Source organism: Mytilus trossulus, chromosome 4 (assembly GCF_036588685.1).
Source record: "Mytilus trossulus isolate FHL-02 chromosome 4, PNRI_Mtr1.1.1.hap1, whole genome shotgun sequence".
Lineage (NCBI taxonomy): Eukaryota > Metazoa > Mollusca > Bivalvia > Mytilida > Mytilidae > Mytilus > Mytilus trossulus.
This window is the reverse complement of record NC_086376.1, coordinates 51,439,991-51,452,313: the sequence shown is the minus strand read 5'-3', so window position 1 is coordinate 51,452,313 and position 12,323 is coordinate 51,439,991.

The window sequence follows — 12,323 nt, the reverse complement described above, 5'->3', positions numbered from 1 at the left end:
ATTTGAGTATAGAAGTTGTTTTTCTCATATTTTCAACCACTTTGAAGCAATTTACAATTTAAAATCAGTATTATAGCTGTCAGTCATGGTGTTTTGCTTCAATATCAAGACTGAGCCCTGTCCGTTTACAGTTTTATAAACTTTTCCATCTTTATAGAATTATTGTACCCAGCACAAGCATTACTTTCCTATGAAATACTGGATTTGAGTATAGAAGTTGTTTTTCTCATATTTTCAACCACTTTGATGCAATTTACAATTTAAAATCAGTATTATAGCAGTCGGCAATGGTGTTTTGCTTCAATATCAAGACAGACCCCTGTCCGTTTACAGTTTATAAACTTTTCCATCTTCAGAGAATTATTGTACCCAGCACCTGCATTACCTTCCTATGACATACTGGATTTGTGTATAGAAGTTGGCTTTTTTTCATTATTTCCACCACTTTGATGACATTTACAATTTTATATATATTTACAATCAGTATCTGACAGCTTTCTTTTTTTTAACCGGGTCCTGCATGCTATAAAAGAACAAGGATGTTGATCAAATTTACCTATCAGTGCAGCATACAAGAGATATAATATCATACATGGGCTGAATGTAGGACTCCCAAGTCTTTCTGATTGAAAATAAAGACTCCCTGGCAAACAGGAACAACTAGTGATGACTTTTTCCAAAAGTGACGGCACAGTCATGTAGTGGACTGATTACTACTATCAATGTGATACTTAAAACTAACAATGGTTATGTAAGAGAGAAAAGTACATGTGCTTATCCTGACTGTAAAATGGATAAAAAAGCAAATAAATATCTTGTGTTCAACTTCATTAGTCTTATTTATGTTTACAAAGTTTACATAGTTTTTTACAAGAAACCATACATGTAGATGTATAACAATATGATGATGTAGTATGATTGCTAATGAGACAAGGATTTACATGTATGACTATCATTGGAAGGCCACTCTATTCACAAATTCCTTCCTCTCCATGGAAAGTAACATATGTAATTGTTTACATAAAATGACAAAATGTGTAGGAAAAGAAGCAAGAAATGTTCACTCTGCTACTGTACACTAGTCGCTTACATTGGTCACCATCTATGTTTGTTTCAGTCCTTTAAAAAATTGTCAATGGTGCTTATTTATATTTCTCTAATTCTACGGAAATTTATCCCTTTCCGAACCCATTGTATAAAAAAAATTAATCAATGTGTGGTTGCTGGTGATCTCTAAAGATCATTGGATGATTTTAAGGGTCAGGACCTTTTTAGCCAACTGGATGAATCAAAATATGCCAACAGGTGTTGATGAAATTGACAACTTCGTACAATGTGAAAGGCACTCCAAGGGGATTTTCGGTTAACAAAAAAAGAAAATGTATTGTTTAATCATTAGAGAAACAGATTCTTACATAGTTACTCGTGGATTATCGGATTTATCCAATCTCGATAGTTAAATTATAAATTTTAAAGTCCTCGCCGAGGAGGCTTGGACTTTAAAATTGATAATTTAACTATCGAGATTGGATAAATCCGATAATCCACTGGTATCAATGTAAGAATCTATATTTATCTGTTGTGTTGTGTTGTTTAAAGTTTTACATGTCCTCATTCTGTGATCACTATTTCACCTCTCCTGTTTTGAAAAAATGTTTATGCTAATATTTTCTGCAATAAGTTGAAAAGGCACAGATGCTATGACTAAACAGAAATGTGAGGTATACTAGTATGTCAATGAGACAACAACACAACGACAACAATATTCTTTGCACATTTAATGCTATGAATATTTTAAGAATTCTTGTGAAGGTCAAAAGCACATAACGTGTACTTATATAACCATGACCTGGTACATGTACATGTATGTACCTCTTGGTGCATTCCGTCCTAACTGACAAAAGTTGTGTGCAGAGACCAAGCAGTTTATATGCTTATAAACATCTGATATTAAATGAATTCCTGTATAACAAATTCCGGGAATGAGACAATTTTATTTAAAACAGATGAGATATTTGTGGTAAAGGTTTAAACAGAAGCAGGAGATGTCAAGGGGCAAATTTAAAAGTACAAGGTCGTGTAACACAGAGGAAAAAAATAACAAATGAAACGAAAATTACTGCACAGAAAATTACCTTCAACAACATAAACCCACAAAAGATCAGATAAAAGTTGTGCACAATTTTAAATCTTTCTAATTTCAAACTCAAGTTTCACTACCCATCCCGATAGGGAAGAGTAAAGATAAGAATGTAGTACTATAGGAAAGAGTAAAGATAAGAATATTGTAGTACTATAGGAAAGAGTGAAGATAGGAAAGAGTAAAGATAAGAATGTTGAAATACTCCAGTGGTTTATGAAACAAAACATTAAAATTCTACAATTGAGCATTTTACTGTACTTATGAAACATATTGTTTTTAATCAAAGTCTGTGATATTGTCTTTAAAAAAATACAAATAATGACGGATTCATATTCAATATTTCATGGCAGCTAAAAATAGTGATTTCGACAACACTATAATGTATGGTCATTAAGGAAATTTACGAAAATGTTCCATAAATAATTTTATTTTAGGTCAATCGACAATTAAACATTATAATTAAATTAAAACATATAAATTCAGTTTCTCACGAGACAAAATTCGACCACAAAATTCTACTGGCTACATATTTTTTTTATATAAAAGTTGCCTCATTTCTTTTTTTGACATGTTAAAAGACTCTTTTTGTTTTCCTTACACACTATAGTATTGCCGAGTGCTTCTGTTAAAATAAAGTTCTGGTCATGGTTAAAATAATATGTCAGAATTTGTTTATTTTTAAAAACAATTACCAAGTAATAATCCATTAGAACTTCACCTCCGGTAATATTCAGGTGATCGGAGGGCAATAATATAAATTGCGTAATCGCACACCTGTAAATCAACAGTCACAACTCTATTAAGGACCTAATTATCGGAAAATCGGACACACACAATTTCACTGTGTAATCGAACAAACTATTTCAAAGATATGCCGTACCGATAATTTTCTTGTAATAACAATTGAGCATTACCAGATTTGAAATTTTAATTATGAAATGCATATCATATAAAAATATGGCACTGGCTACGGTTTTATTATTGTTACATTTCCATGTAACCGTAGCCAGTGCCTAAAAATATTTTTCTCAATAAATGCTTTGAAAAAGATAAATATAAAATTCAAGTATTTTTAATAGAAAAGAAATTATAATATGATCTGATATAATTTTCCCATTGCTTTTCTTGATTATCAGGTTATTCATCCCTAGACTGGTTCCCGATCGCAATATTAAGTATGTTACACATATACCAATGTGAGAGAGTATGCTAATAGCTAATACCTGCATGGAACGTAGTCCCGGGAACCAGGATAATTCATCCCCGACTTGATCTGTTGATTGCATGTTTTGAGTTTTATCGACGAGAATCTCATTCCGGGTCGCGATCTTTAACGGGATTTCACGGAGTTGCCAATCTCTGTGGATATATGTCTCTGCAAAAATGAAATCGGCGCAAATGAAAGAATGACAATTTTAAAAATCGGCAAAAATGTCATACGCCCAATCTCAAATGGCACTTGTTACAGGGACGCATTGCGTTTGCGCCAATTTTTACAAAATCCAATCTTATATAATTTAATTACACCACAAGCTATGTTACATTTCATTTGCGGCAAAGAAATAAAAATACATGTCTCTGATAAATATCAATTTGACACCATTTTACAGGTAGAATATAACACGAGCGGACCATATATAGACACTTGTCTCAGAAATTGTTTTCTTATATAAATATAAGATTATTTTTTTTTCTGAAACAAGTGCCTGTGGTGCGGACTCAAGTTTGAAGGATACATGTCAACTCGTACTTTCGGCAACTCGTACTTCTACCAACTCGTACTTCTACTAAGTCGTACCCAACATTTTTATTAGCATTATAATATAAGTTTTCTACGTTTATATCCGTAGATATGGATATTTTAACTCCCTGAAGTATCCCAGTGCACCCTGAGGTAGATCCATAGAATATGAATTAATAGGATATTTTTTAGTGAATATTGCGTGTAACATGTCTTAGTTTTTTCGTGTTAGTAGAAAATATTTTTAACATTATAATGCTTTATATTTTATTATTTACCTACTGATTTATCTACTGATAGGATTTATATCTAAAAAAAATCCTCAAGTGTCAAAGTGTGCTCGATCCTTTATTTATTTGAAGAGATTTTTTACTGAATATTGCGATAAACACGTTGTTTGCTGATGTATAATAACACTTTGTTTTTTGTTCTTTTTTTTATATAAGTATGGCAGTCAGTTCGTTTTCTCGTTTGAATTGTTTTACATGGTCATTTTATAGCTGACTATGTGGTATGGGTGGGCTTTGCTCATGGTTGAAGACTGTACGATTACCTATAGTTGTTCATTTCTGTGTCATTTTTGGTCTCTTGTGAAGAGTTGTCTCATAAGCAATCATACGAAATCTTCTTTTATATATGTCTTATTTCGTATATTTTATGTATATAATGAATGCATTTCTAATATTATTGAAACCATAAAGCACATGCATGTATAAAGCAAATTGCAAAAGATTTATATATTTTTTATTAGATACTATAATCAATAACAGATAAGAATAACAATACATTAAATAATTTGATTTATCTGAATCAAATTCATTTCATATAACTGCAGTTCATCTCAAAATGTTGACATGTTCAATAAATGTTCAATACTGTTCAATCACATAATTATTTTAATGTGCATATCAAATAAATTGTCGTCCAAACAATTTCAAACAATCAATTCTAAGGAATACTAATGATTATAACGATAAGCATTTGATAAGCTTATTTAAAACAATTGTAATTGCATTTTATTAGCAATGAAAGTTGTTTTTTTATTTGTATTTTGCTAAATAATAATATACGAAAGAAAGTTACAATAACTATGCATATAAACTAGATAAATAATATCAAATAAAACATAGGTACGAGTTGGTAAAAATAGGTTACGAGTTGGTTGAGTACGAGTTTATGGCGCAGGAATAGTGTCACGATGGCGTTTTAATGCAATCGCATAATTTATTTATGCGATTGCATAATTCATTTATGCGATTGCATAAATAATTCTGCGATGGCATAAATAATTATGCGATTGCATAAATGGCGTTTTATGCCATGGTTTAATTATTTTGCCATTGCAAAATTCTATTTTTGCAATGGCGTAATTATTAATGCGATCGCACTTTCATTAATGCGATCGCACTTTCATTAATGCAATCGTAAAAAGCTTTATGCTATCGCATAATTACATTAATGTTATGGCAAAAATGATTTCATTGTCCAATCAAAATCTTTCTTACATGCTGTATTTATGGTGAAATTTTCGGAACAACTTTGTCTAAGGGAATGGTAATTTTCTTTCATTAGGGGATGGGCGGTAGCAGTGGAATAAAAAAAAAAGATTAATTAAAAAAATATACACCAAATTAAAGCTTATGGATTGAGGAATAAACTGAGTATAATTGTTATATGCCGCAATGACCATTACAAATGTTACAGAGGGAATAAATGCCAAAGTATGCGTGAAAATTAAAAAATAGCTAATTTGGAACAATGAAATGGATATTTTGAATAATGATATGGACTTGCAGGACCCTTTAGCTCCTAATTACAGATATATATATTATAGCTCAATCGAAAGCTTATCAAGAGAGGAACAAAATGTTTATAGTCAATATGTTCGGCAACGGATATTACAGGAGTAACGAAGGACTTAAACATCGACGAAATACGGGTGAACATTTAGAAAGAGCCAATTTTCAATAATGAAATTGATATTTTGAATAATGGAATGGACTGGCAGGACCCTTCAGCCCCTAATTACAAATATATATTATACCTCAATCGAAAGCTTATTAAGAGAGGAACAAATTGTATATAGTCAATATGTTCCGCAACGGATATTACAGGAGTAACGAAGGACTTAAATATCGGAATACGCCTGAACATTGAGAAATAGCCAATTTTGAATAATGAAATTGATATTTTGAATAATGGAATGGACTGGCAGGACCCTTCGGCTCCTAATTTCAGATATATAGTATACCTCAATCGAAAGCTTATCAAGAGAGGAACAAAATGTTTATAGTCAATATGTTTTGCAACGGATATTACAGGAGTAACGAAGGACTCAAACATCGACGAAATACGGGTGAACATTTAGAAAGAGCCAATTTTGAATAATGAAATTGATATTTTGAATAATGGAATGGACTGGCAGGACCCTTCAGCCCCTAATTACAAATATATATTATACCTCAATCGAAAGCTTATCAAGAGAGGAACAAAAGGTATATAGTCAATATGTTCCTTAACGGATATTACAGGAGTAACAAAGGTCTTAAACATCGACGAAATAAGGGTGAACATTGAGAAAGAGCCAATTTTGAATAATGAAATTGATATTTTGAATAATGGAATAGACTGGCAGGACCCTTCAGCCCCAAATTACAAATATATATTCTACCTCGACCGAAAGCTTATTCACATAGGAACAAAAGGTATATAGTCAATATGTTCCGCAACTGCATGATCTTTTTGAATGTTCACGCGTATTTCTCTAGTTAAGTCCTTCGTTACTCCTGTAATATGCGTTGCGGAACATATCCTCTCTTAATAAGTTTTCGATCGAGGTATACTATCTATCTGTAATTAGGGGCTGAAGGGTCCTGTCAGTTCATTCCATTATTCAAAATATCCATTTCATTATTCAAAATATGATATTTCTCAATGTTCGGGCGTATTTTGATATCTAAGTCCTTCGTTACTCCTCTAATATGCGCTGCCGAACATATTGACTGTATGATACTTAACCCCTAACGGGAGGGATTGTGCCTGATATTCATATGATGAAAACATAATCTTTCAATCAGTTTGATTGAAGTCTGGAGCTGGCATGTCAGTTAACTACTAGTAGTCTGTTGTTATTTATGTATTATTGTCATTTTGCTTATTGTCTCTTGTTACATCTTCTGACATCAGACTCGGATTTCTCTTGAACTGAATTTTAATGTGCGTATTGTTATGCGTTTACTTTTCTAGAGGTATAGAGGGAGGATTGAGAGCTCATGAACATGTTTAACCCCACCGCATTTTTGCGCCTATCCCAAGTCAGGAACCTCTGGCCTTTGTTAGTCTTGTATTCTTTTTTATTTTAGTTTCTTGTAAGTATCGAGTTTAGTATGGTGTTCATTATCACTGAATAGTATATGTATTTGTTAAGGGCAAGCTAAGGAGGCATTCGGGGCCAGGCAACCTTAGGCAATTGCCTATCATTTGTACCTAGTGTGGACAAAAGCTTTGCCGAAGGGATTTTCTAATGAATTAGAGAAGGGAGGTGGTAGAGTCACACTACCCCAACTTTGGGCATCATTTCAAATAGTTCAGTAACTTTTACCACCTGGGCCTTTGGGGCCAAGCAACGTTAACCTTAGGCAATTGCGTATTATTTGTTCCTAGTGTGGACAAAAGTTTTCCCGAAGCAAGACATTTTTATGAATTAAAGAAGAGAGTTGGTAGGGTCACTCTACCCCATCTTTGGACCTCAACAAAAAAAAAATCCATAACTTTACCCCCCTGGGCCTTTGGGGCCAGGCAACCTTAGGCAATTGCGTATTATTTGTTCCTAGTGTGGACAAAAGTTTTGCCGGAGCAAGAATTTTTTATGAATTAAAGAAGAGAGTTGGTAGGGTCACTCTTCCCCATCTTTGGACCTCAATTAAAAAAGTTCCGTAACTTTATCCATCTGGGCAATTGCCTATCATTTGTACCTAACTATATAGTGTGAACAAACGCTTTGACGTAGGGATTTTTTTATGAATTAAAGAAGGGGGTTGTAATGTCACCCTATCCCAACCTGAAACCTTTGAATCTGTTGTTAGCCAAAATATACTTTATTGTAGTGAGAAATCGTCACTAAATATTGCGAAGAGCAGCAAAACTTCAATTCCAATCTTAATCAATGGAATTAGTAAAACTTCAAATGAATTTGTATTCGTAAGGGTTCTGCGGAACACAGTGTCTCGCCTACTTTTACTGTTTTCGACGACGACAGAATGTGGGATCGTTATGTCTCGATTTTGAGACAAAAGTCACAGGCTCGACAAAAATGGGGAAACAATGATTCAAAAATTTACATCTCGAAGCTATTTTTTGATTGTAAGAAGCTTCTGTCCAAGTTTGGTAGAAATCCAGGATGGTTTATAAATCTACTAAATGTTTTAAATACTTTAACTGCAGACTGTATAAATAACACATAGTTTTTTAGTAATTGTGGGACAGTGCATATATATATATAGTGCTGAGTATTCAACACCAGTGGCGGATCCAGAGGGGGGGTTCCGGGGGTGCGCACCCCCCCTTTATTTTTGCCGATCAATGCATTTGTATCGGGACATATGTTTTGCACCCCCCCCCCCCCCCTTTGCCCTGGGTTAGCACCCCCCTTTCGAAAATTCCTGCATCCGCCCCTGAACACTACAGTTCTCCAAACAGTGGAGGAAAGACCTTTTCAGTTCCTTGATGTCAGACCGAAGTAAATGCACAATATATACAATAACTTCATCTTTCCTGAATTGCTTGGACAAACCCTAGTCAAATTCACAGGCGCTTGGGTCCATGATACAGATTTTTTTATTTTTTTTATTAAAATATTCAATTTTCTAAATTTATAAGACATATCTATCACTTCTGTGCATGTCTCGCCTAGTTTCGAGTGATTTAAACGACGCAGAGAAAATACCAAATTTCTTAGTATGGATAGTAAAATTTGGTATTTTCTCTGGGTCGTTTAAATCACTCGAAACTAGGTGAGACATGCACAGAAGTGATAGATATGTATTATAAAAATAGAAAATTGAATATTTTAATAAAAAAAAAACAAAAAAAAAACTGTATCATAGTCCCAAGCGCCTGTGGTCAAATTTAGTCCGTCCAATTTGTTGGAAGAGTATGTATTCGTAAAAGCGATCAATCAATATAGTTAACGGCGCTATGATCAATAATCAAGCAACATTCTGGATAACGCCTTGTGCGAGAAGCCATCTGTCTGTCTGATCCTCCTATTTGTACCATGATCTGGATGGTAATCTAGGTTTACTTTCAACTAAGTAAAGTTCATTCGAACGTACTTTGACTTTTCCTTAAAATTCAATGTAAGATTAAGTCGATGTTATATCAATTTTCATTGGTTAAAAAAAAAATATTCTGCGATCGCAAAAATAAATAGGCACTGGCTACGGTTACATGGAAATGTAACAATAATAAAAATATTATTGTTACATTGGAGACTAATTTCCGGAATGCAAAGTTGGGTAAGGAACTGATTAATTACGAATGTAACAATAATTATTGAGGCTATGATTACATTGCGTTATTGTTACATGAAAAACGTAGTCTACGATCATGGGACTATATGTACTAAATAATAAAAGTTGACGAAATTTATTTTATATTTACAATACATACAATTTCTTTATTTTTTTATATTTACAATGACAGTTTCTACATATCCATCCAAAGTTTTATTTTTTTTATCACCCAAAACTAAGTTGGTAATAGGAATCTCTTTGTCCTTTGTTCAAAGTATAATGACAGTTATGAGAGTAGGTGTGCAGTTTAATACTGAGAAGTGGACACTCTTCTCAGCCCGAGTTCCCAACAACAACCCATTGAACTATATTTTTCGCCTTTGGCGGCACTACTAATCTAAAGTAAAATTGAGAATGGAAATGGGGAATGTGTCAACTTAAAAGCGACAACAACCCGACCATAGAGCAGACAACAGCCGAAAGCCACCGATGGGTCTTCAATGTAGTGAGAAACTCCCGCACCCGGAGACGTCCTGCAGCAAGCCCCTTACTAGGACAAATATGTATACTAGTTCAGTGATAATGGACGCTATACTTAAGTCCGAATTATACACAAGAAACTAATATTAAAAATCATATAAGACTTACAAAGGCCAGAGGCTCCTGACTTGCAAGTTGGGACAGTATCTTAAAGAACACCAAAACCATTAATACATAAACTATTCAAACACAATTTGTTGAATAATAATACTAATTATTTGTCATTATCACAAGTATTATTGGGTACATATGAAAGAATTAAGCAACATAACTATAGAAGATTTAAATTTAATAAATCCAGCGTATATTGCTGTTTTCATGTAACAATAACGCAATGTAACCGTAGCCTCAATAATTATTGTTACATTCGTAATAAATCGATTCCTTACCCAGCTTTGCATTCAGGCAATTAGTGTTCAATGATTATGTAACAATAGTATTTTTATTATTGTTACATTCCCATGTAACCGTAGCCAGTGCCAAATAAATATGCGGTTGCGTAAATGTAAAGATATTTTTGCGATCGCATAAATAGATTTATGCCATCGCATAATTATATTTATGCAATCGCATAAATAATAATGCAATTCCATAATTATTTATGCCATCGCATAAACATAATTATGGCATCGCATAAATGAATTATGCGATGGCATAAAAACGCCATTGTGACACTATTCCTGCGCCATACGAGTTGCCGAAAGTACGAGTTGTCGTGTACCCAGTTTGAATTCCAATATATAAGAGACATAATGTACACATGTATATATGTCTCTGATATATCCATTTCTATAAGGGTGGTAAAGGGTTATTTGCATGCAACGTTTGCGGCCTTTTTATTTCACGTGTTTTCGTGTTTTGGCGTTTTATTTATAATTTCTCATTTTCTCGTGTTTGGTTCCAAGGCCGTAACTACCCTTGAGGCAAGTGAGGCAATATTGCCTCACTAAAATTTCGACACTGATTATTTTTGTATACATATATATAAATATAATAGTCATTTGTTGTTCTGTCTCAACCTTGATTTCTATAACTTAATTGTCATCATTCCTTTTAAACTATTCTTTCTGGATATAACTCAGCATCTCAACGGGTGATGTTTCTCGATTACATTGACCTAGTAACGATAATCATCATGGATCTCTAGTTATAAATGGGCTATTGCAGAAAAAGAAAAGCGACACTGAAGGTAAAGAAGGAATAATTCTGGTAGACTTTTTTTGTGAACAGAGTCTGAGTATTGCATATAACTTCATTAGTGCAATCCAAAAACGATAAGTAGATAAGATAAGATAAGAAATTTTATTTTAAGTCGGGTTACATTAAATACAAACATAAGCTCTGTAGAGCTATGTAGACTGACAAATCAAGTACTGGTCATCGGAAGGGGAGTCATGTCTGCGTATTCATTTCTCCTTTTCACCAACTTTTGACAAATCAAGAACTGGGCATCGCAAGGGCGCAGTCCTGTCTGCGTATTCATTTCACGAACTTTAATCTTTCTCCGGTTTACAGGCGGGTCACAGATAAATAAAATATAAAAAATATGAAACATGCATGGATTAGTTTTTATCCATGTTTTTTTAACCTTAAAAATTGAAAGAATATCCCATATTCCAATTTAATACTATTGAGGAATGGTAGAACCTTTAACACAGGATTTTGTATTTTCTTAATCGGGACTACGGAATTTCGCTTCTTTATATTCGGGGTTTTGGAATCGGACAACCCCAACCCCTAACCCCTTGATTTATAGATTCCGGAACTAAAATTACGGACCTACTTGTAAACGTCAAAAACTCCATTCCAATTTCCCCTGTACCCATATCAGATATACTTACTATATAGATAGAATCATATACTTGTATCTTATCTCATTCTATCCCTAGTTTGTCTATTCTTTGTCAGCATAACAGCGAGTTTAATATTTTGTAACTGCGATTGTATGATGGTGCTTACAGGAAAGCTTAATTACCTTTTGCAAACAATACTGTTACTACAGATGCTGCTATGGAATTGCTGATGGAGAAGGAATTGGAAGAGGACATTTGTTATTGTGTTGATGATAATGTGCTACCTTTAGAAACACAGACTGCCCTAAAATGACTGAAAACTTGGAAAAGAGCATGCATGAGTGGAGAGATTGTGCAGTCTTGTCATGCTCCATGCAATAAGGATATCAGCAGACCAAATTATAATTCTGAAACAATTTGACTGAACCGCCGTAGAAAAATTTGGCATACTCTACTGAATCGATGTTTGTTCTATGTTCTGGCAGCAGACTCAAATCAGTGATATTTGGATGATTATCTAACATTGATGTTAGTAAAAGTCTTAAAATATGAAAAATTTATATAAAAAGTGTCCAAATTCAAAACATTATCAA